The following is a 23,149-nucleotide window of genomic DNA, read 5'->3' as shown; positions in this document are numbered from 1 at the left end:
AAAGCCAAAGAATGGCTTAGAAATATTTCACATGTGGTTCTCGCACATACACACACACACACACACGCACGTGCACACACACACACACACACATTTATTGCTCCACATGCATTAAGTTTCTATTTGAGAGGCGTTCTTACTCTAAGGCTCTCATCAGAAAGTAGTACTAAATCAAGAGTAATACCATAAGAAAGCAGTTACATTACTGTAGTTGGGAAATATATCTCTCAATATATATACAGTGCACCTCATAATATGGGGTATTTTTCAAGGTAGGCTGAATGGCCCATAAATGACTAAATAGGAGGGATGCCTTGACAATAGATTTACAGATTAAGGCACAAAGAAATTACAGGAACCTTTTGTACGTACATGACAAGCTTCATGTTTTTTTAAATAATATAATGTAGTTTTGTCACATTTCAGTAAATTATTAACAGCAAATGTACTCTAATTGGAACACGCTAATATGCAGCAATTCAAAAAACTCTCATATGTGAGCCTTTAAAAACACTCTAAAGGAAGGTTTAAGAATTAGGCAGTGATATTCTGTTGAAGCCCTCATAATGCAAAATACCACAAAAACACGGTTACTTTTGACAGAAATGATTTCTTTTTTTCCTTTTGCAGTTTTATATAGTGCAAACACGACCCAAGAGCATGGCAGCACTTTACATGACCACCAGATTAAATTATGCAAGGACAGAATTTTTTTTTTAGGGTCAGGGAAATTAATTAATTTGCCCAGGATCATGGTCCCCAGTTACAAAGGGCAGCTTTGTTCACTCTGCCACATGGCCTCCCTTTCACCAAATAACAAACACACGTCTGCATTTTGACACTAGAAAGAGGGAGATTTTGAATAAAAAAAATCGGGAGTTTTCATTTTCCCCCCATTGATTTGAAGATAAGGCAATTTAGACGGGAGACTGCTAAAGGAAAGCCATTTTTTCTGAGAAAATCGGGAGTCACCTGCCTAAGTTGTGGCAGTTGGCATGTGTGAAACAAACGCTGGATGTTTAGTACTCCTCTTAGGGTGACCAACCGTCTGTAAATTTCACAGACCATCTGTAATTTGGATCGCACGTCCGTTGTCCGTGATGATCCCTTTTACGGACACCGTTTGTCCGTAATTTTGGGCATTGCAGGGAACAACACTGTTCCCCTGCATGAAGCCTCAACTTTGTGATGGGGCAGCCTCAAAGCACTCCTTTGAGCACAAGAGCAGCCACACCCTGCCCTTTGTCATTCTGTATGCAGCTGTTTGTCACATACAGAATGACAATGTGCCAATTTGGGCTGCAATATTATATTCAAGGAAGCCATGATTGCTGCTTTTTTATTTTATGCAACTAACAACTATTGACAAAGCCAATAGTTCTGGCTTGTTGTAGGTGTAACGTTTCTTGTTGTTTTATATATCTGGATACAATGACAGAAGAGGTAAAATACCAGTGGGGCGCACATATTTTGGGCTTAGGTGTTTTAAGCCACGCCCTTAATTACATCGAACACCCCCTTTGGAGAGACCCCCCCCCCAGTTTTTTCATCCCACTTAAAGCCCCGGAAACAACACCATGTCACAGTCACCTCATGGCCTGGCACTGTGCATCATGCATGACTCATGACTTCCACTTTTTCAGATTGCCTATGTGCAGGGGCATAGTGAACCCTCCCTCACCTCACCTCTTGCTTTAGGAACTACAGCCAGGGTGAAATTCTTGATTGGCCTCTCCTGTCTGCAACTCTGCAGACAAAGGCTCAGCTCATAATTAATATGAAAAGGTGGGCAAGTGAGTAAGTGTAGGGATGGGTGGATGGCTGGATGGATGAATGAAAGGGTGAACAGATGAATGAAAGGGTGAATGGATGGATGATGAGAGAAAGGATGGATGAGTGATAGAAAGGATGGATGAGAGAAAAGGGAAATAGATGGATGTATGGGTGGAAGAGTAGATGGGTGGGTAAAAGGGTGGATGGATGAGTGAAAGGGTGGATGGATGAGTGAAATGATTGATGAATTATTAGGTGAAAGGGTGGATTTTTATTTTATTTATATTTGAAAAGTTTTATATAGTGCTGGCTAGACCCAGAGGTATCAGAGTGCTTTACATGCGGTAAAATATTGGTTTCAGAACATTGTTACACAGTTACATCAGTTGCTGGAGCGTCGCATAACATAGAAAGGGAAACAGTATAACGTAGTTACATAAGTAACAAAAGCATAGCATAACATTAGATAAAAACGGCAAGAGAGAAAATACTTCAGGGGAAAACAGAAAAGTCAGGCTGGAAAGGGGAGGCAGACAAAGAATCATGGAGGGAGGAGGCGGGGAAGGGAAGAGAAACACAACGGGGAGACGAGGAAAACAATGTCCGATGTCCGGCTGGGTAGGTGACGGCCTAGGGGTGGCCCGAGCCAAACACCTCTATAGCTGCATAGGACATCTTCACCGGACATCGGCCAAGGTTGATGGATGGATGAGTGAAAGGGTGGATGTAAGGATGGATGAGTGAGTGAAAGGGAGGGTAGATGGACACAAGGATGGATAGATGAGTGAAGGAGTGAAAGGGTGGACGGATGAGAGAAAGGATGGATGAGTGATAGGGTCAATGGATGGATTCATGAGTGGATGAGTAGATGGATTGGTGGATGGATGGAAGGAAGAATGGCTAAGTGAAAGGGTTGATGGCGAGAGAAAGGGAGGATAGGTGGAAGGATGAGTGACTGGGTGAATGGATGAGTAAGTGAAAGGATGGCTGGATGGGTAAATGGCTGGATGAATGAGTGAATGGATGGGTGGAAGAGTGAATGGATGACTGTACGGATGGATAGGGTGAAAGGGTGGATGGATGGATAATGGAAGGATGAGTGAAAGGGTGGATGGAAGGATACATGATGTATAGGTTTGCAAATGGTTGGATATGGATGGGCTTACTTATATACTATTGCGCGACCTCCTCTAATGTGTCTGTAAAACTTATCCTTTGTCCTGACGTTTTGTCCTGAATTTTGACCTCCTGTCCTGAATTTTTGTCCTGAATTTTGACCCTTTGTCCTGAATTTTTACACTCACCGTCCTGAATTTGCACCCATGCCAGTTGGTCACCCTACCCGGCCCAGGAGCAGAGGCCGGTCAGGTAAGTTTTTATTTTAATTTAAAACTCTCCCTGCCCCCACCCCCAGTTGCCTTGGGAGGACTTGCCGACCTAAACTACCATCAGCGAGTAGATTAAGTGAAATAACTAAGTCAGTGTCACTTCTTGTGGCGCATGGAGCAAGTACAGCTTAATTTACGTTAATTAGTGTCCACCCGCTGCTCGCGCCGTGACTGAGGTGATATTTCTTCTTTTTGCTATTTTTTTATAGTGCAAAAACGGCCCGACCTAAAGTTATTTAATCGCTGTCCATGACCACCAATTACATTAAAGAATTTCACATTCAATTTGAAGACACAGGAAGTTTAAGTGATTTGACCAGGATCACAGGATGTTGAGCCGATGCCGAGACTTGAATCAGTTCCCCAGTTCCGAATTCAAGCGCCACATCCTTCTTCACGCTTTCACCCACTCCTCCTCTTACGCTTCTTAGGACTGCTCGTGTCTTATTTTAAGAGGACTCTAGGACTGCATGTGACTTATTTTGAGAAGTTCTGGGAGCGACAGAAGGCTCATGTGCTGCTCTGCGTGTGACGTATGTAGTCCGTCTTACGTTGTAGTTTGGTAAAATGCCTATGCTCTATAGTAGGAGCAAACACAAGAAGAGGAAAGTAAGTCATCAAGATCGTAAGTGCTGTTCAAATACTCATTCTGCATGTCAGTATACACTTCGCGTTGTGACCTGACACACATGGCCTCCCGGGAGGAGAAGGAGGGCATTTGCATTTTTCTAGTTTTCTGTTTTCTGTTTCAGGGACACCTCATGCCATCCCAGTGACATCTGCAGCAGAGAAACAGTAGAGGCTTTGAATACTCTTAGGGACAGAACCCTTGCCCCTTTCTATACCTCTCACTCTTGTGTCCTTATTCTCTCACCTTAACACAAACTCTCTTTCCCTTCTCTTTCTTGTTCACTCTATCTCTGTTGTGCACCCTTTTCTCTTATCTCTCTCAAGTTGCGCTGTGCGTCCCTTATTTTAGATCCGGAACAGTGAACACACAAATAATGTGCAGCACTTTTCTCTCACACACAAACAGATGACTAGACAGCAATCTAACGAGCAAGTTTCCAAAGCCAGACGGCTCACTTCAGGCCTGCAAAAAAAGCCCTGCCTGTCAGTGAACAACGAAAGGGAACTGCAAAGTGGGGTGCTTCAGGGAGCATTATTCTTCTAAGCAGAGGGCGGGTCTCACCTGTTCCTAAAATAAGGCAAATATGTTTTTAAACTGCCTTCAGACCGCTACTTCCTGATAAATCTCTTTGCACAACGCCGTGGTTTCTCAGCTATGCTTACAGTTAGCATTGCACGTACACATTACCACATACATTGTAAAAAGAGGTACTGTGAAATGAAAACAACACTTTTTGATGTGCAATGAACCACTCCTCCCCATCCTTGACTTATTAATTCAGCTTTTGTCAGGTGTAAGCTGTAGAAAGAAGTTGTAATAAATCAATTTGCCACATGCTTTTTTCAAAATGTTGTCTGAGGGTGGAGAGAACCCTCTCTATATTGCTCAGACTCGCTCGCTTCACGATATAACACTCATCTCCAACTTTTACGCCCTACCACTTTTAAATATCACCAGCCGCCACTGCTAACACGCCGGCCAAGCTGACATGCGCACTTACAGTGCACAACTCTCCACCACCCTCAGTGACACTCCGTCAGGAGGGACCTGCGCTGAGTCTGGCTATTAGCTCAGCAAGAAAAATTCAGTTATAATACACTGGTTTTATTATCATTTTATTTTTCAGTGGGGCGGCGATCCTCCGCCATAATAGAGGAGCTGCCCCTGATTGGAATCCTTTCAACGTTGGAGGAGGTGAAAGGTATCCCACTGGGGCGAGACCCCAAGATGGCTCTATTAGGGTGTTCCGAGGCTGGGATGCCTCCGGGCTCAGCGTACTTTGGTGGCCATTGGCTGTGTGCTGACCAAGCGGGCGTAGCTAACCACTGGAACTCGAGGGCCTTTCCCAATTTTCAGAAGCGGTTACAAGGTATGGATCACCGTTCAGTTGCTGAGGAGGCAGTTTATAAACCCAGAGGTTCTACGCACAAGTACATTGAAATGTGGGGCCCATGGAAAGGGCATGTTCACACCCTGTGCGTGAATAAGGATGGTCATGTGTAGTAACCACCTCCATACTTGGCCGGAAGCTCCAAAAGGGATCGAGGAGGGTGGGACTAGGTAATAATCACACTGCATCTGAACAATTGAGGAGGTTGCATGCTCCCGGAGAAGCTTGTATGTAACGCTGACAATGTCGCGTTTTTGTGTTGTTATGAAAACAATAAATTTCCAACAGGAAAAAAAAAAAACACCCGTATATCGTCACTAATAGGTCTATAAACACCAACGTAAAAAAAACTACAATTCTCAGAAAGCATTGTACACTTGGCTACAATGCCAGGATTTGTTGTTGATATCACGCATTTGGCGGGTATATGTAAATATAGCGTTTGAACGTGTGGCTACATTTTAACAAGTTATAGAAGTGCTAGCTTACGCACCTCTTTGTTAATGAAATGTGCCTATTCTTTTATTACTCAGTGTTTCATTGTTTACCATCTATAACTGTGACTAATTGGCAATGTATTTTCACTAGGCACATGGCCAGTGCACCATCGCAGTTGTTGCAACGTTGCATTATATTTAATTGACTATACCGCGTTAGGGAACTGGACATCCAGCGCTGGCTTGAGAAATTATGACATCATGTCTGCACAGCTGTCTGTCAGCTCAGCCCCGCGTCTGTGTGGTTACCCCCTCCTAAAGACTTAGGGCGAGTCCAAATGTATAACGCACTCCGGCAGAAAAGTGTTTACTCGAAGCACTTCCGGACAGGCGCACGTGACACAGTCTTTTGGGTGTGTTTTGAAATAGAAAAAAAAAAAAAGAAAAAAAATGAGCCGGGTTGGCCCGGCTGATCAGTGGAACTGCAGAAGCCTGAGAGGCGGCCAGCGAGCAACAACTGCGCCGAGGAGAGGTGGAAGGCGCAGCGACATGGACAGCACTTGACTCCCAGGAGGGGGCCGTTGTACCTTCACCCCGTGGCATGGCGAGGGGCCTCGGTTTGCGGGGGGAAGGAGGCGCCCGGAGATTTGTACCTCAATTGAAGACACGCGAACAGGTAATTGGGAAGTAAGGCAGCTTGGCTCAGTCCTGCTCTGGCTGGCAACTGCGAGATAACGGAGCCGTCGTGCGTAGTGATCACGGACCGGTTCTCTCTTTGGCTGTCTCCGGTGGGAGTGGACCTCCGCCTCCAGCAGCGCCTGCGGTGCGCTTCTTTCCAGATTATTAACAGAAGTGGAAGTGAGATTGGGCGCTGCGGAAATGTGACGGGCGTGAGAGCGGGGAGGGGAAGTTGTGCCGGCAGATGTCTTGAGTGCAGCCGAGGCTGCTCGGCTGTGGGAACGCCGACAAGTGGGGAGGCGCGCGCTGCCTGCCCGGAGGTGAGTTCAAAGAAGAGGGTCTCGCGCGGTGGCGGAGCAACAAAGTGAACCGGTGCGGTCCCCGCATGCCTACGGGTCGTTCTGTTTAATCCGTGGCTGGCTGTCGGGTGTGAGCCGTCAGCCGCATTACTTAACGTTTTTCCCTGTATAATGGAACACACCTCATCACAAGGTTACCAGATGACTCCGTGTCAATAGGGACAGCGTGTTCCAGTCGTGCGCTCTTTCCTACACGACTTTTTTTCAGGTGTTATCTTTATTGTCGACTTGAAACTCAAAGTACGACCCCCCCCAGAAGGCAATTTTTGGTGAAAAATGAAGCTCTTGAAGGCATGGCATCGTGAACTCACGGTGGTGTGTAGGGAGTTCATTTGATCCTATTTAGCCCCTCTTTTCTATTCTAGACGCTTGTCGCATGCGAACTCGAGACTACGGGTCCCAGAATTAAAAGGAGAAAAAGGCAAGGATGAGTCAGCTATCCGTCCGACCTGGGACAGGTGTACTTTTCACACGCTCTCGAAGCCTACCTTGGTTGTAGGTAGGGCTTTAAAACAGGCGTTTGGTGAACTGCATTGCCTGACGGTATCAGAGGCGCAGGGATGTGGGGCAGTGTTTGCTTACGATCACACAGTTTGATCAAGCTTGCTTTCACAGTCGAGAGTAGCGATAGTTGTGGAGCGCTGTGGCAAGTGTACGGCCGCTTATTTGTGTTCTGCGGGCGCCACGTGGGGTGGCTTAGTTTTAGGAACCGGTGAACAGGGCAAGTCCGCCCAAAAAATGAGGGGGGCTAACCAAGTTGGGCAGTATGCTAGTGACATCATGGCGCGTGATAACTCACGTGGCATCACAACCCCATGACCTCTCGGGAAGTGATATCACAAAAAGTGACGTCAGATTTTAAGACCGCACACGTTTTGCAGGTCTATCATGAGTACATTTGAGCGCATTAGATTATGGGGCTAAGGCACCTGCTGCATAGATCTTTGTATGCTTCAGTAAATCTCAAGGAATAATAATGATGGTGAGATAGTAGGTTCATGCACTTCCTGTAGAGATTTTTTTTTGGCATATTCCCAGTTTTGAATCAAAGTAGCACAGAAGGTTAATATGTTTCCTGTAAAGCACATAATGTGACACGCAGATGATGGATTTCTATTATATGTAGGTGGGTAAGTAGGTCACTGCTTTTAACACCAAGGTCCTTTTTTACGTGCAGTTCATAAATTGTAATCGTTCTCATAGTATAATCTATGAAAGACGTGGCTCCTACTCCTTGTAACCCTTACCGTCTTAAGTTATATATCCTGTTAATTTACACATGTTATGATTTATTGTCAATATATAACGTTTGTGTGATGTAAAGCGCTTATACACTCTGGATTGGGATGAGTAGCGCTATAAAAGAAATAAAACAAAATGGTGGTATTTAAATTGAAATGTTTGTAAATACTGGGACTGACCAACACACCTGGCGTTCTTGCAATGCATACATTTTGTCCTTGTAGATAGGGACTGAGCAAATTCAAAACTATGGCCTCTCGTAACCTGTGAAGAAATAGCTAGATGTGTGCCTGTGTTTCCCCTCTGTAGCATTTGCAGCTAGGTGTGAGGTTCCAGGTAAGCTCCCAGCCAGGACACACAATCAAAAGGAGGCCTGATGCCCCTTAACCTGGCCTTTGTGTTGGGCTCAACTGCAATTTAAAGATAACAAAGCCCCCACCTGCACATTCATGCTCCAGACAAGGCGCGGGGGCTGCTGAATGCATCCCAGTGTCCCAAATGTTAACAGGGCCTACCTAGTTCAGCATGTTCCCGTGGGGCCCACCTTGTTGGCGGGGGAGACGGCGCACCCTTTGAAAAGAGTGGGTAGACTCAATGTGCCCCCCCGCCGACCTGTGTCCTTGTGATGAATAAAGCCTTAATTGCATCGCAGTAACAATAGCACATTTATATAGCGTTTAGTACCCCAGACGGCAGTCCCATATAAACACATTGATCTAGTTTTATACCTGTGAGGTATGTTCGTCATTTTGCCCCGTTGCCATTTTCCATGGTGCCCTTGTCTTTTGGGGTGCTCAGGAGCCTGACAGCAGTGACTGCGACAGCCCTCCGAGGGCTGCACTGAAAGGACTCTCCCACCCCAGTCAGAAAATCCAATATATTTTTTTTTTTGTCAATGTCCTTCGTGTACTATAGACTCAGCGAGTTCTGATGCTTAGAAGGCGGCTTATTTCCATACAGATGCGCCCCCCCCCCTCACGTTTCTCCCATACATCACAATTGTGTCTGAAAATGCGTCGCATCTCGTGCTAACCCTAAATCAAATCAAGCACAAAGTTTACACTCGTGCATCTTATAAAATACCTGACGTTTTTCAGTCATCAAGAGCAGTGATTTGGGAAAAGTTGCACATTTACGGTACTATGGTTGAGGCCCGCCCATCATTTCATACTTCCGAGGTTGATAACATTGCCACGGGTTCAGTTTGATAATTTGTAAAAACGAGTAATAAATCGATAGGTGACGTTACATAAAAAATGATTTCTTATTAAATGGCAAACGTTAAGATAGGTTTGTGCAAGCACTTTCACCGTTATGTACACACATTCGACGCCTCGTTAGGGGTAGTACGCGCTATATAAATGCAATTTACAATACACTGCGAGGGTAAAAAGGCTGCATCCGTCTGCAGCAGGCATGCTAAACTAACGACTCGCAGATCCATCTGGCAAGCGACTAGAAGGACGGTGACGCTGCTGTTTGTGCTCCCCGATTGTCGGAAAGAGGAGCCCTGACCCCAGCTGTTTGCTCATCATTTAGGAATCTGAAATACATTTATTTTGAAGCAGCTGAGGTCCTACTCACATTGGATTCTGGAGGTATTTAGAGCTTTTCGGAAACAAGGTCGTTCTCATTGGAACTATTTGCATGTTGTGGCTGTAATGCGCCCTCTGCTGGCGGCGCGCCGGCGGCGCGCCGGCGATGCGGCTGGATCACCTCTTGCACCTTTCCCTGGAAGGTCATGCAGGTACAGACAGTCACATGGCCCACCTCCGGTGCTGTTCTGGGAGGGGAGGGCGCAGTTTCCTTCTTCTTCTCAGTTCTGGGCGGTTTTAAGGGTTTTGACCCTCCCCTTTTTGCCGGAGTTAGCAATAATGTTGCGTTCAGCCCCAGTCCGGGGCGGGCTCGGCTAGTGCCAGCATGTGCTTTCTTGGCAAGGTTTTCTGTGGCCTGACATCTGTCGGGCCACGTGAAACCCGAGATAGAAGGGCCGGCGCGGACCCACGCCTTGTCGTGACCGTGGGGGCGGGGTCTCAGCTGGTCTTGGCCTCTGTCCCCAGAGAAGGAGGCCCCGAAGGAAGCTGCTTTTAGAAAATACCAGTTAGTTGACGGTCTGTGTTTGCATGTCAGCAGTGCCCATGTAATTATCAACAATAGCACAAGTCAGTCAGTTTAGCTCCATAATTATCCCTTTCTTGCCTGGCCAGTTATGGCTTCTATTCGCGCCCCCCCCTTTTGCCTGTTAGTTCGACCGAGGGGTGCGCCTACCCGATAGGGCCGAGGAGTGTGACGTCACCTCTTGCTTTGCACCTTGTACAGAACCCTTGCAGCTCGTGGGCCCGTGACCTCGTGTAGGTCGAGTGTTGCCATGGCAAGGATTCTGTTTAAAAATAAATTGTATTCAGGCCCCGTTCTGGTGTTTTTACCGATTCGAAACAAAGTTTATTTCAATGCGTACTGTGAGGAGACACTTGTGGGGATATTGGTTGTAGTCTGTTTATATTCTTTACTTTTTGCTTGAATGTATACATTTTTCATAACCGTACTTAATCCGTTAGATACTTTTGGGTGACTGTGTGGGCCCGCTTTATTAAAACCTGTGTTTAGAATGATTTTACGATTGCGCCTGCGTGCTCTGAGGCAGCGTTCAGCAGCAGGCGTCGCCGCATGAAACCTTTATTTTGATAGTGCCGTAACATTGCTGTCCTTTGAACGGTTAGGCAATTTACTGAGAAAAGGAGACAGACAGGGCCCGATAGTTCACGAGGCGACGGTGGAACATGGTGAACTGCCCACAATGTGTGATCCTCGGCAGATCATTTACTCTTCCCCTCAACCTTTCACAAGATAACATTAAAACACGTGAAACAAACGGATGACGCATATTAAGGGCTTTAGATACGAATAAGTGTGCAGACGGGTTTTACCGTAACTTTAGAATCCCAAGCCTTCTTAGGTTCGTGCTGTAGACATTATTGCATCCTCGCCTAGCATAACTGCATTTTTCAGAGACATTAGATACAAGTAAAATAAGAGAGACACCATTCGGTTTAGTGCGGGAGTACCCAGGGGCAATTGTTTAGCGTTGCACTCTGCAAGCCTTCTTTCCTTCCTCAGTTAGCCACAGTGCTTCTTTTGGAGATCTCGCCATTATGTGCACAAAACCACAAGGGGCGCTGTAGTGAACATGCTCTGTTCACCACATACTGACTCCTCTATCTGTCGTCTTACTGCCCATGGTGCTCTGCACCAGTTTTCAGTAAATATTATGGCATGCAAACTGATCAAAAAAGATAATTTCTCAGGTGTACAATACAGCCAGAATTATGACAATCCAGGCTGTATATTGAGAATACCTAAACAAAGGTGGCAACATTGGGAACACATGGCCAATAGCGACCCTTGTAGAGAAGAGTTAGAAGCTCAGTTACCTAATTATTCAGCACATGACTCGCTTATCGTTTTCTATATTTCTATCCATGAAAGGCAGATTTGGGGATGCTTTACATTTTCAGCAGGGCTATGCAAGGAATTTTGCAACTCTAGTTGAATGGACCTATCTCACCACTTCCCAATCCTACCCACCTAGCGACCTCTGCTGGCCTGAGTTCTTATTTGGCACAAAGGGGTTCCCTGCTGGAGATGCCCCTGGTCTTTCCTTGCCCTAAATCGGAGTGTGCATGTTATGGATACTTAGTTGAATGTAGGAGCCTTCAAAACGGACATTGAATTTCACAACATCTAGTTCGGGCAAATTTAGGGTCAATCGTGACCATCGTACGACCTGACTTTTATATGCCCAGGATCAAGAACATGTCTTACCGCAATCTGGCTTGCCCAGAGCTGTTCAGCCTCATGGAAGATGTGAAACCGCAGGTATTCCGAGATCACCCGTCCACCATCTATGAAGACTCCAGCTCTTCATTGCTGACCAGACGCCCAGTTAGTTACCCCAACCCACCCCTGTTGTTTACTTAGGGACGTATTCATGATTCCATTCTGTTGCAGCAAACTGTGTGGTATTTGACAATCACTACATAGACACTGGAAGATAATTTATTCCTAAACTTCAAAGGAAGCCTGAAGGCCCACCTGTTTCAATCTGCATGTGGCCTGGTTTCTGCAGACTAACTGTAGGACTTCTGCTTGGCTTTCCTTTTCAGTCATAAGTATGAAATTGATAATGAGGTAACTTCGTTATTGTCGTTCAAAAATGTAAAAGAAACAACATAATCGCTGCGGTTGAGTAGGGCTAAAGAACCTGATAGTGGTCCCCCTATTGAAACCTGGGGCTGTTCCCCAAACGCTGTCAAACTACCGCCCCATCTCCATGCTCCCATACTTAGCTAAGGTGCTGGAGGCCCATGTGGCGAAATGTCTGTCAAACTTCCTGGAGCAATCCAAATTTCTTGACCCACACCAAGCTGGGTTTCGCCCAGCCCACTCCACAGAAACGGCGATCTTAGCAGTACTGGACTCCCTGCGGGAAAAGGCTGACAGAGGTACGCCCCCAGCCCTTGTGCTGTTAAACCTCTCGGCCGCCTTCGACACGGTCGTCCATGGTATAATGGTCGACCGTGTCAGGCAGGGATTCAGGGCCCAGCCCTTCGCTGGATCAACTCCTTCCTGAATGACCGCTCCCAGGCACTCCGGTGTGGCCAGTTTACTGCACCTAAATTAAAAACTACGTGCGGTGTCCCACAGGGCTCGTCACTCTCCCCGCACCTGTTTAACCTTTACCTTCTCCCGCTGATCAGATCTTGAAAGGAAAGTGGTCACCTTTAACTATGCTGATGATCTTCAACTATTGTTCACAATTGACAACTCTCCCCAGTCTATATCTGAGTTTGTCTACCATTCAATTCATTTGGCTCTGGATGGACCACAACCACCTAAAATTAAACCCAGGTAAGACAGAACTAGTCCTGACGGGTGGCACCCGCAATCCGTGGGGCCCACACTACTGGCTAAACGATTTAGGACACCCCCCTCCATTCCTTTCTCCTCAGTAAAAAGCTTAGGGGTCACCATAAACCATGATCTCTCCGTAAAAAAACCCACGTTGGCACTGTGATCTCTACTTGCTTCTCTCAGCTGCGTAAAATTAGGAAGATATGCAGGCTACTTACCCAAGCAGCTCCGATCCTGGTTGTGATAGCTATGGTCTTATTACGACTAGATTACGCCAACGCAATCTACCTCGGTATGCCACTTGGCCTTACAAAATGGCTACAGCTTGTGCAGAACCAAGCAGCAAGACTGATTCACAAACAACCCAGATGGTAACATGCCTCCCCTCTCTTAAGGACACTGCATTGGCTTCCTATTTCCCAACGCTGTTTTTCAAAATCGGCTGCCTGGTGTTCAAATCCCTGAACGGCTGTGGCCACAAATTTATAGACCGCCTCATTTCTCGCTACACCCCCTCACGCAGCCTCCGCTCGGCTCATCTTCAACTTCTGACTATCCCGACCTTCAAGTTGAAGCGCCAAGGGGGCTGTAGGTTCGCAATTCTGGCACCGAGACTGTGGAACTCCATCCCCCTGGAAATAAGGTTAAGCACCGATCTACTGAGGTTCAGGAAATCCCTTAAAACCTGGCTGTTCACCCAAGCCTATGTATAACTGCTCCGGTCCGGCACCTCCTTGTATTAGCGCCAAGAAACCAACTGGTGTACGAGCGCTTTACAAAACCATTTTAACATAACAATATTCCTGCAGTCACAATTAAAGTTAATACTGACTCTGGGCGAAAAATATTAATTTCTTATTTCAAAGAATTTCTGAAACAGGTAAAGTTGCTGATTCGTGGAGGGGGTCTGCCATTAAACCTCTATTGGAAAAAACGGGGTGGGAGTACCTGAGCAAACTATTGGCTAAATAGCCTTTAGATGCGTCTAAGAAGATCTTCTCCAAAATATTGCTTTCTACACTCAAAAGAGTGGGTGTCTGAATATAACTGTTTACCCATAGAACAAGGAGGCTTTTGAGCAGGCCAATCCCCCACTGATCACTGCTTTGCTTTAGGGTAAATTGTGAAGAAGTCCATTGAGCTATACCAAAGGTTATGTTGCTGTTTTGTACAGCTTTCAATACAGTTAGTTGATAGAGGTAGGTTATGGAGAAAATTGCGATCTTGGAGCTTACTGATGCTGTTTCAAGTATTCTGTACATCAAATTGGACTCAAGTAGAAATGGACTCCTCTGGTCATCTCACTAAAACAAAAAAACAGAAAGAAAAAAATATAATATATATAGTGCAGAGGGTGTATACTGCATCCAATTCTTTTCAGCTTTTATGAGGATGATCTACTTAGCACACTAAATGATACGAGTTCCTTCTCTCCTAAAATGGACACATCCATATACCCCGTTTAATGTATGGCGATAACCTTGCCTTGTTAGACAACGCTCCCAGGGATCTTCAGCATAAGCTGCATATCCGAGTAGCATATTGTAAGGTAAACTTTCTAAAGTAAAATATGGAAAAAATAAGTTCTAGACTTTGGGGGGGAAAATGGTGGCCCGTCTGACTTGGATTTTAAAATAGAAGTTAAAATCTATAGATATCTAGGATTGCTCTTTTCTACAAATTTAAATTGGAATGAGCATGTACAAAGTATTACATTTAAAGCACTTTTTTACAGTCACATTTCCTAGTGAAGTCTAATTCAGTTAATGGAGGGCTGTCATTTTCACCTTCTTTAAAAGCATTTTGCACAAAATCCATCCTTTAGCACTTTATGGATCAGAATTTGTTTTGTATAAAAAATAAGTGGCATTTTAGATCCAGTTGAGAGTAGCTGCTTAAAGAGAATGTTTGTCCTGCCAAGAGGGTCCATGATAAAAGCATACGTTGTGCAATGAATTTATTATCTTGGTCTCACATGGCTGGTATACGTTTTAAAAAAACATTATAATAAACTTTCATCAGATAATGGAGTAAGCTCCCAAAGTAGTTAGCTTAAATGGATGTTGGCTCTATTGAAATATATACAAGCATTTGCAATGCAATAGGTCTTGCATTATTAAAAGTTTGAGCTGTTGGTGCTGCATTATGATTTGCAGCGGCAATAGTTTAAACTTTCCGTAATGCAAGACCTATTGCATTGTAAATGCTTGTTTTTTGTGCCCTCTCTTCTATCCCCCTCCCCTCTTTTACTCCCCACTACTGTATCCCAATGTATTGCATAGTACTAGTTAATATTCCCTTTTATATTAAACTGTACCCATGCTGTATACTTTTGTTTCAATAAAAAGGGTAAAACCGGGAAATTGTTCGAGAAAAGTCTTAATTCTAAGGTTTATTTTACACCTGGGTACTGAAGTGATTCTATTCTTAAAACGCTGTATCTTTAAGAGATTTAACATCGGAACATATAGTCTGTCTAATTGTATGACTTTCTTGGTGGATTGCCTTATTGATGCATGCAGATTTGGGGGGGGGGGCATGCACGTGTGGAGATTATTCTATATTTCTACTGAGTTAATTAATGTTATTCATCTTATTGATGTCTGTTAGTTTGTTTTAAGGTGTGCATGTGTAGTAAATGTTGCTGGCGTATACATAACTTTCACTGGTGTGTTTATGTTCGTGTGGACGCTGCAAACTGGTTTGTAAATGGCGAACACGTACCTATACCTCTATGCCTTATGTTTGGGCCTTGATGTGGAAAATTAGAGTGGTTAATAGTCTCATTCTTGGGAGCCTTCTCCTACTCTGAAAAGGCACAGGAGATAAAGTTGTTTGCAGAAGATCCCACCGAGTGCCAAGTCGACACAGAATCTGTGCTTCCGGTCTTCCCAAACTCGCAGCCTTACCAGCAGACTGCACTTCCATCCTAGGTGTACTGCTAAAGCAGCGGGGCGCTGAGATCGGGATGTCTGTGGACATGCGAGTCAGGCTGTGGGACTGCAACTTGTCTGCATGCTCATTGTTGGAAACATATAGCATACTGTATGTGTCTGAATGTCAACTTTTACAAGCCCACTGATACACCAAGCATTTACAATGTAATGGTGTCCCCGCCCCTTTTTTGGACGAGCGTTGTCTAAGGAAAGGGGTGCGGCCACCATTAAAGTGAAAGCACGGTATAGGAAGCTTTTATGAAAACAAGCATTTGTCAAGTTGACAAAGAAAACAAAAAAAACAAATTGTAAAAAATACATACGGCTGCTTTCTGCAGCGCAAATAAACCGAAGGCCGCCATCAGTGTATCAGTGTGGTGTGCTGTGCAATGGAAAAAAAAAAGCATTGCAGGAGCGCGTGTCCTGCCTTCAACAGTAGGCACGTGAAAACCATTTAACGAAATTGTGCTTGGAGGCTGTTATTAAAGCCTACTGAGTAACAACACATGTAACAGGTGGTGTCCTCTTGGGAGGTTACAAAATGAGACAAGGTGGCACTAAGGAGAGACTACTAAGCCTTTTGACCAATGAAAAGCCACAGTTTACTTACGACGACAAAAGCCAATGAAAAATATAGTTGGAGAGTGGGCCGAGCTTCAAGTCCGTACGTGAATCCAGCATGCCTCACAGAGCAGCTCATGTGCTGCTAGGCCTGACCTAAAAAGGAATCCTGTAGTATTTCTTGTCCTCGGGGGCAATTGGTGGTCCGGCCCATTTTCAACTAATAAGTCATTAAACAACCGAGCTTTAGGGCTGCCACTGCAGAAAGATAAGATGTATCTTGCTCTAAAATCCTCAATTAGGCTTACATTGTATACCGTGCCCAAGTCTGACGTGTTTTCCTTTTTTTTATTCACTTGCCAAATTGTGCGCTTCAACATGAAATTTTACTGTACAGGTTGGGGTGTAACCCTATATTTTTGGGTCCCACTTGTGGCTGCAATAATTAAAGAAAGGGGAGGTTTTTCTGTATGTACTTTGTCAATTAATTATACTGCTACCTATGTTTTAATTGACTGTCCTTTATTTTAAAAAATGCCTTGTAAAATGTTAAAACTTCTGTTTTTACAAGTAGTTCCCGTTGGGGGTGAATATAGCTGGGGTTTCTTTGGCGCTCACCTTCTATCTCACGCGGTTCTCAATAATCCTTGTTTATGTTGCGGTGCTGTCAAGGGCAGAGATATCCACCCTTCCCCCTATAAAACGTGTGCTCACACAGATCACTTGAAACAATTGCATCAATCCCCAAGTACACGCTCCGTCTTTACATTATGGGGTTTATACGAGACATAATGTTGTCTAGTATGCAATTCTTTTGATGTTACGGATTGCGATGTTTTTTAAAAATCAATAACAAATTTGGATAAGTCCGATGTGCTATGATGGGTTACTTTATAGAACATATATTGAGGTTTATGGTTTTTGAGACAATTCTCTAAATAAACATATTTTACTACTACTTGCCAGTCCCACTTTAAGGCTTTTCCACTCTTCTGAGCATCTATTGTTATTGCCTCACCATACAATTCAAGTTTCATCTTCGTTCTCCGCTCCTCACTTATGCTACATCCATGGTAAGGATGCATGGTTTCCATTCTTCCACATCATTCTGGCACTAATGCTTTGAGCACTCTACAGAATCTTCAGTTAAAGTAACTGATCAATAAGACTCCCTTTCCCTCAAAGAAATAAGGCAAGAAAGGTCATTTACCTTTTTGTGTCCCTTTCCCTGTGCTCTATTTCATTTTGTTAGCTTATCAGAGGGAACCGTGCAGGTCAACCGCTCCCTTTTATTGAATTCTGTTGAATCATTAACATGGGCAGCAATACAGTGGTTGTGACTCATTGCTTATCAAGAAACAACATGTGCGCTCTGTTCGAAGTGACTAAGGAGTGGATTAAAACCATACTTGAGGCCGGAGCAACACATCACATATATATTCTTAGAAGCTCAAACTCCAATTCTTATCGGCTACACCAGAGCTTAATTTGAGCCGGCGGTTGCAATTAGGAGCCACTAGTACTCATTTTTGGGGACTGGTGCCTATTTTTCCTAATCAGGCTTTGACCCAGAGCAAGAGTGAGAAAAACACACATGTGGGAAAGAAGGCGGAAGAGAAAGACGGTAAAACCATGATTAAAGGAGAAAGCAGGGGTGAAAAATAACCTAGAATTGTGAGATAAAGGGGCTGGAAGTGAGTATTTGAATGGATGAAAGAGGCAAGTAGTTGAATCAAGACTGCTCAGCCTGGTATGTTGCACCCCTGATATCTGTAGCATCGGCCCCAGCTTCTAACCTAAACTTTGGGCCCTGGCACTTATTACTTTATTAATTAAGCACTGCTTTGCATCTGAAATGCAGTAATGAGGGGATACATCTGAGAGATGAGCACAACATTTACAAATACTGCCAGGTGAAACCCTTGATAGGCAAAAAAGGCTGCTGTGTACCTGGCAACGTGTAACAACATAAGGCACCCAGAAGTCCACCGACATGTAAAAATACTTAACTCCTCAACCACAACGTCTCTAGAGAATATACAGCCAACACAAGAACTAATGCTCTCTCCATGTTATGTTTGATTTTTCCTATAGGTAATAAGTACTACATATGTCAAAGGACAGCTACCATCAGCTACTCATTGATATTGCTTGAATCTGGCGTGGCCTGCAAATAAAAAATGTATTTAACTAAAAGGCTGTAGAGACTATCTAACTTTCAATGTACTGCTGCAAGCATTGAAAGCTCCATTGCATTTTTAGGTCTCGCCTGGCGTAGGCTGCGCACATGCGCAGTCTCGCTGGCGAGATTTAATGTTTTGAGGTATTTTCAGTAACGGGCTTTAAGCCCCGTCCCTCTTTTCCATTTTCTGGCGTCACCGTTTATGCTAAACGGTGGCCAGCCATTGGAAAAGAGCTGGTAGTGACGTTTTCATTCTGCTTTTTGAGCCGTCCCATTTGGATGGGCTCGTCTGCCTTCCGTGTATCGCGAAAGGTTTCTTATCTTTATGGGGCCAAACACATGGCCCCATGAAGATAAGAAACCTTTTAGCAGGCAAGGCCGTCCAAGTGGGACGGCAGAAAAAGCCAAACAAACGTCATGGCGAGCGCTTGTTTGAGCGATAACACAACCATATGCATATAGGCAGTTCATTTTGTGATGTACACCACATGAATAGCAACAAAACGCACCAGGTAAGATATAGGAGAAATGAGCAACAGCAGCATTGCTGGGGCAATAACCGCATTACAGCTCAACACCCAGAGGGCACTGAGGATAATACACCTGTCAAAGGAACACTGTGTGCTTGACGAGGCCAGTAAATTCCTTGGTTTCGGAGGACAGGTTAGACTCGGGTCTCAGCTATCTTCAGCCTTGTGATCAGAGCAGGAGATGCGTGAGGACGCGTTGTACACCCCGCAACCCATTCTACAGATTTCATTCCTACCTCCTCTGCGCCGGAAGCGAACCCCTTGACCTCGGTGGACAGATCTCGCGATAAGAGACCCCTGCACCTCGCCCATCACTTCTTTCAGCGTGTGTGACAGCGCGCGCTTTCCACTCAGGATGATGTATTCATTCACTTTGGCGGGGTGGTGCGTTATTTGAACATTTGGTGCATATAGGTCTAGGAGCCCTTCATACTGAGGATGGTAGTGTTGAAAGGCGACACGGTGAACAGGCGCTGGCAAAGACCCGGTCTTGCGTGCTAGCCATATTGTAAATAATGATAATGTTTGCTGGCCTCAGAATGATTATCCAGGAGCACGGCAGGGCCATTACCCAGGCTTTAAAAAAGGAAACCAAAGTCCTTCAGATGTAATTATCTAACTTCCGAGGTCACCGAAAGAGGAAAGTTTCTGTTCCCTCTAGCGTCAGAACTGCTGTTAGCAGAGCTAAGAATACGCTTCTTTCCTCGCTCAGATTATTTCAACAAGTATCACTGTCCTCATAAAGGTACAACACACAGAAAATATTTGTTTCCTTAATAATAAACCTGCCAGTTTCTAATTGGCAAACGCATCTTTTGCTGCTACGACAGTAAGTTTGTATAGTTAAGGTCATAGTGTATGCAGTTCAGTTCAATAGCAATAATGACAGAACAACTATGGTAAGGCCACGGAGGCGCTCTGACAGATTTTTCTTTATATTTTATACACAAGCATTTCAACTACAAACACCCTATTTGGTAACATACATGGTATCAGGGCCACTGGAATTATGCATCTCTGTGGGCGGGGCGGTTTCTGCATACTTATGGATTTGCCGCATTTGCCACATCCATCATCTGCTGCATAATTTGCAGATTTTAACCCAAAAAATATGATTCCAGCTCAAATGAATCAAAAGCTACTAAAATTGCAGTGAACCATGTTGCTGTTGAGTGGAAGGCCCTATGCAAAATTTGAATGGCCATTTGTTGCTTATTACCATATTTGGATGTTAAACTCGTACTAATAAGGTGAAACTTTTGCCCAGAAAGAGTAAACGTGAAATTATGAAGTAATATTATCACAAAATGTGCCGAATTGGGTTGTCTAATTTACCTTTTTTTGCTAAATAATATAGTCGACTCTGCCGCATAATTTGGTCCTCCTTGCCACATAATTCCAGTGGGCCTACTAATAGGTTACAGCATTGGTGGCAGAGTGTGTTTAAGATTACAAGGAACACTTGTATGCCTACTTGAAGTCTGTTCGAGATTACTGAGCAAAAGAATCGATGTGTATTTTTGTTCCGCAAAGCAATATCATGACACCTCTGTTTGCAGTGAATATTGAATATTAACCCCTGACCAATTTATGTGAACTACTATAGGGTTTCTACATGCATTGCTTCAAATGAGAATACATGTGATAGAAACCGAAACTCAGATTGCAGGGGCACATTGTTCCCATTAGAAGAGCAAGCATTTGCAATTCAGTAGATCTCGCATTTACTTGAGTTTAAGCTATTGGCATTGTAAATGACAATGCCTTTTATTTATGTTTTAAAAACAAAAATAAAAGGCATTGTCATTTGCAATGTCAATAGCTCAAACTCGCGTGAATGCGAGACCTATTGCATTGCAAATGCTTGTTATTTCTACCTCTCAATATACCAGTAGAAACAGGAGTTACATTCACCTGGGTTTTACTCACAATGCCTCCTACTTGCCTCGTTGCTCTGGCGGCATTGTACAACTCCCTACTGCTATACTTGACTATATTTCTTCCATCGCAACCACCATGCTGCTATCCTGTCTGGGAAAAAGTAAATGAGCGAATTGTCAGTCAGTTGGTTCCAAGAGCACACTATCCATTTTTTGTGAGCAAAAATCTCACTGAGCTTCTTCTCATTGCACTAAGTTCTAATTGTTTTGACATTTTCGTTTCTTTAGTAATCTGAAAAATGATGCTCTGATCTTACATGAGCTGTACGTAGCTGGATCGTAGCAGAAGGTATCAGATGAATGAAACAAGTGCTGCACCATAGCGCACTGACGCCTACTCACTATTTACCACTCAGTTATCCGGGTGCGGCCAGGAAAGTTGCTATTGCCACCAGGCAGCCATTTTTTTCTAATCCCCATGTTTTTAACGCAACATTGATGCTGAAAAGTCAGAACCTGTGTGTAAGAAAATGAGTGTTCAAAATAAACAGATGTCACTAGGGGCGTTGCTCTTAACAGTAGATGGGAATGGACGCAGAACCGAACTATGGGGGTCACCACAGTTATAAATGTAGGAGGGAAGCTAGGAGAGCGTTAGCACAGCGATTAGTAGGAGAGGTCTAATTGGGAGGAGGCGAACCAGGAGACTGACCGCATGCCTAGAGTAGAGCTCGTTCTGTGGACTTATTTGTAACTAGGGCTCTCGGTTTTAAGGTATTTATTTTTTGGGCATTTCCGTCTGTATTTATCCATGTTTATTTTTTATCAATTTTATCTGCATTTATCCAGATTTATTTTGGGTGTTGTGAAAAAATATAGCTGAAACTAGTTTATTTCCACATTTATTTAGCTGATAAATGTATACTCTTAAATGCCTGGTAGGATTCAATGGTATGAACAACCACAGACGATAAATTAGTAAACTTATATGAAAACATGGAAATTTTAGTATCAGCCATGGGCATATCTGCTGCAGTTTAAAACCCCATTACCAAAATATCTTTCTCTTTTTATCCCTTTACCTCTCAATCTGCAAGGCTATTGGCCTGGTAGTCATTTAGAATCACTTAAAAACAACTGAATTTCCGTTTCTATCCATATTTAAAATTAAATACAGGCAGAAAATAAATGGTTATCTGTAAAAAAAAAAAAAAATCTGTGAGAACGGGAGCCTTGTTCATAACTAGGGCTCCCGGTTTTATGGAATTAATTTTTTGGGCATTTCCGTCTGTATTTATCCATATTTATTTTGGGTTTTGTGGAAAAATTGAGCTGAATTGAGTATTTTTCCACATTTTATTTAACCGATAAATATGCACTCATGCTTGAATGTCTGCCAGGTTTCAGTGCTGTGAACACCAGCAGAAGATAAATCAGTGCGCTTATATGAAAATATTAAATTTCAGTATCAACCTTGTGCATATCTACTGCTGTTAAAGCCTCATTACTAAAATTCCTTCCTTTTTTTAACCCCCTTATCTATCAATCCACACATCTATCGGCCTGGCAGTCATGGCAGACAGTATTTAGAATTACTCAAAAAAGCAACCCAATTTCTGTTTTTATCCACATTTTAAAATAAATGCAGACAAGAAAATGAATGTTTTCTGTATGTATCTATCTGTAAAAATCAGTCAAAACGGAAAACAGGGAGCCTTATTCATAACCTTAACTCCACGCACAAAACAGTTTCTGTGCTTAAGGGGATACTCCTGAACAAGGCCACGCAGATGTCGAGGAGCTTAGCGGAAACACCACTTTTCTTCCATGAAGCCAGCTAAAGAATGTATTGCCTGCTGCTTAAGCAGAAAGCAATTCTCAAATTAAAGCGATGGCTCCCAAAATCTGTAGCCTCCCCATCCCCGGCATCTGCAATTGTTTCTCTGAGCCATCAACAGCGAGAGATCCCATAGTGCTCTGCGTTAATGGGACAATACCATAAAATAACAATGCAGAGCCATGTAGGCATTTGTGAATGAAGGCGAACGAGCACCTTGAAATCTACCCTGGCCTTCTCTGGTAGACCATGTAATAAAGTAATGGGCACTTGGAAAGGGCCGTGAATATGGCAGAATACAGTTGTGGTGCAGGATGGTGAGGTTCAAAACGTGAGTAATTCCTGTCTCTGTGGTGCACACTTGACAAAAGTATGACTGCAGGAGATTGTATAGATTGCTGTTGAAACCTAGAG

The 23,149-nt window shown here is 44.0% G+C and overlaps 1 protein-coding gene across 3 annotated transcripts in view; it reads left to right on the top strand.

Annotated features, from left to right (window-relative positions):
- Positions 1 to 5,973: 5,973 nt before the first annotated feature.
- LOC146821566 (N-acetyllactosaminide beta-1,3-N-acetylglucosaminyltransferase 2-like) overlaps positions 5,974 to 23,149 on the top strand; it is a 140,389-nt gene continuing 123,213 nt past the window's right edge. Inside the window, exon 1 of one of the 3 annotated variants that reach the window (XM_085612573.1) lies at positions 5,974 to 6,295. The gene's annotated coding sequence lies outside the window, so the exon portion shown is untranslated. Of the gene's footprint in view, positions 6,296 to 6,323; positions 6,618 to 23,149 lie in introns of those variants that run through there. The other 2 variants (XM_085612575.1, XM_085612574.1) reach the window with 2 other exon arrangements.

Source organism: Triturus cristatus, chromosome 6, assembly GCF_964204655.1.
Source record: "Triturus cristatus chromosome 6, aTriCri1.1, whole genome shotgun sequence".
Classification (NCBI taxonomy): domain Eukaryota; kingdom Metazoa; phylum Chordata; class Amphibia; order Caudata; family Salamandridae; genus Triturus; species Triturus cristatus.
Note: the sequence above shows the minus strand (reverse complement) of the source record. Positions and strands in the feature narration are given on the sequence as shown.